Source organism: Dendrobates tinctorius, unplaced genomic scaffold (genome assembly GCF_039654945.1).
Source record: "Dendrobates tinctorius isolate UK_male_01 unplaced genomic scaffold, ASM3965494v1 ptg000564l, whole genome shotgun sequence".
Lineage (NCBI taxonomy): Eukaryota > Metazoa > Chordata > Amphibia > Anura > Dendrobatidae > Dendrobates > Dendrobates tinctorius.
Genome location: NW_027362222.1, coordinates 180,001 through 182,500, shown reverse-complemented (window position 1 = coordinate 182,500; position 2,500 = coordinate 180,001).

Here is a 2,500-nt window from a genome sequence, read left to right as displayed (position 1 = left end):
TGATGTGGGGACCCGAGGGAGAGTGCCTCCCATGAGGGTAGAATGTGTGGTTTTTTGGGGGAAAGTCGAATTATGGAAGAAATTGAGTTTTGAGGACAAAAAAGTGTTTTGAGGACAAAAAAGTTTCTTGAGGACAAAAAAGTTTCTCGAGGACAAAAAAGTGTTTTGAGGACAAAAAAGTTTCTTGAGGACAAAAAAGTGTTTTGCGAACAAAAAATGGAATTTTGTGATTTTGTGTAAAAATAAGTAAATTCCCCTACTTCCACCACAGGGGGGCTTCAGTATGTTGTAGGGCCCCCAGGGAGGGTCCCCCAACTGGGTTTAAAGTTTGTGGATCCTGGGCAGAAAGTTGAATTTTGGATGAAAAACCGAATTTTGGGACTTAGAAAAATTTCGAGCTGAGCAGTGACAGACTTCCAGGCAGGGGAGCCTCTCTGGAGGTGTACCGAAAACAGTTCCAGGAGCTGAGGTCATTTTCGAACATTTTTTGTTCGCTCAAATTTTTTTTGTTTTTGAGCTCTAAAAAGCTGTTATTATCAATTGGCTCAAAAATTTCAAGTGTCATGAGCTAGTACATGTTGGAGGAATACGTTTTAGGCAAAAAATTGCAAAAAAAAAAATCCAAGTGAAAAAGAACCGGAATGGGGAATTTCTGACTGCTGTAGCAGCCGCACAGTTCCAGGAGGTCGGATACATTTCCGACTTTGTCCCGCTCATTGAAGTACATTGTCCCGCAATGCAAATACATAGTAATGCGCACCTGCGGGAGAATATAGGAGAGAGTGGGCTCTCTCTACCCCGATGTATGGCGGTTGTTCCTATGGTTCTCTGGCTCGGGTAGGCGACTTAGAAGGTGGTCCCTCTTGTCGTGGAAGTTGCAAAATACGGCCGAGACTGAACTTCCACGGCTCCAGGAGGGACTTTTGCTGGTCGTGCGTCCCAAGTGAGAGAGGCGATCCTGGGGTACCTGAGCCTGACCAGACCCTCCCTCGGTGGTCCCTGGTCTTCTGAAGGGTGATGGCATTCAGGGGGGCAAATCTGGAGTCCGTGGCCGAGTTTGGGCTCTAGAAGGCGGACGCCCCTTCTGACCATGTCCCCTCAGAGCCGGCTGGATGGTTCATGGTCCGCGGCTTTGTCTGGCGGTCTGTGCCCAAGCCGGAGAAGCTGTCCTGGGGTACGTGAGCTTTGACCAGACCCTCCCTCGGCGGTCCCTGGTTCTCTGGAGGTGATGGCTGTCAGGGGGGCAAATCTGGAGTCCTCGTGGGAAGGAGGGCTCTTGAAGGCGGACGCCCCCTCTGACTATGTCCCCTCAGAGCAGGCTGGATGGTTCATGGTCCGCGGCTTTGTCTGGCGGTCCATGCCCAAGCCGGAGAAGCTATCCTGGGTACCTGAGCTTCGACCAGACCCTCCCTCGGTGGTCCCTGGTTCTCTGGAGGCGATGGCTGTTGTCAGGGGGGGGGGGGCAAATCTGGAGTCCTCGTGGGAAGGAGGGCTCTGGAAGGCGGACGCCCCCTCTGACTATGTCCCCTCAGAGCATGCTCGATGGTTCTCAGTCCCTGGCTTTGGCTTTTTGGCCATCCTGGGGTACATTCTTGCCAAAAAAAAAAACGACTAAGTGAAAAAGAACCGGAATGAGGAATTTTCTAGGTGCCGCATCCGCCCTACAGTGACTTGAGGCCGGGTACAGTTCCGACTTCGTCCCCTTAAAGTGGGGACGTTGTCCCGCAATGCAAATACATAGGAATGCGCACCTCTGGCAGAATGTACTTGAGAGAGTGTCGTCTCTCTACCCCGATAGAAAGCAGTTGTTTCTCTGGTTCCCCGACTTGGGTAGGCGACTTGGCATGTGGTCCCTCTCGTCTGGAAGTTGCGCACTCCGGCTGAGACCGAACTTCCACAGCTCCGAGAGGGACTTTTGCCGATCGTGCATCCCAAGCAAGAGAGGCAATGCTGGGGTACCCAAGCCTGACCAGACCCTCCCTCGGCGGTCCCTGGTTCTCTGGAGGTGATGGCTTTCGGGGGGCAAATCCGGAGTCCTCGTCCGAAAGGGGGGGCTCCGGAAGGCGGACGCCCCTCTCGTCCATGTCCTCTCAGAGCGGTCTTATCCTCCGATCGATCTGGCACGGCGCTCCCGGGTGGGGAGGTGGTGCTGCTCGCTCGACCCGGGCTTTGGAGCTCGCGTCGGTTTACGGTGAGCGGTGTCCTTCCTCCTGTACCCCCGGGCTTCCACCACCTATCTTTGGGCGCGCACGCCGGCCGTCACCTCCCGTTCGAGGACGGAGGCGGCCGAGCTGTGGGAAGTTTGAATCGCACCGAACGATGAACAGTGGTCTGACGACCCACGCGGGCGAACGGCGGGGCGCCCACCCACCCCGGCGTGGGGGCCAGCCGTCCGAATCGCTCCCCGCGTGGGGAAGCACAGTGTTAGCAAGGGCGGCCCTTTTCGAAGTTCCAGATGCGCAGCCCTGCCCGCGGAGGTCCGTGCCACGCATCGCCCGAA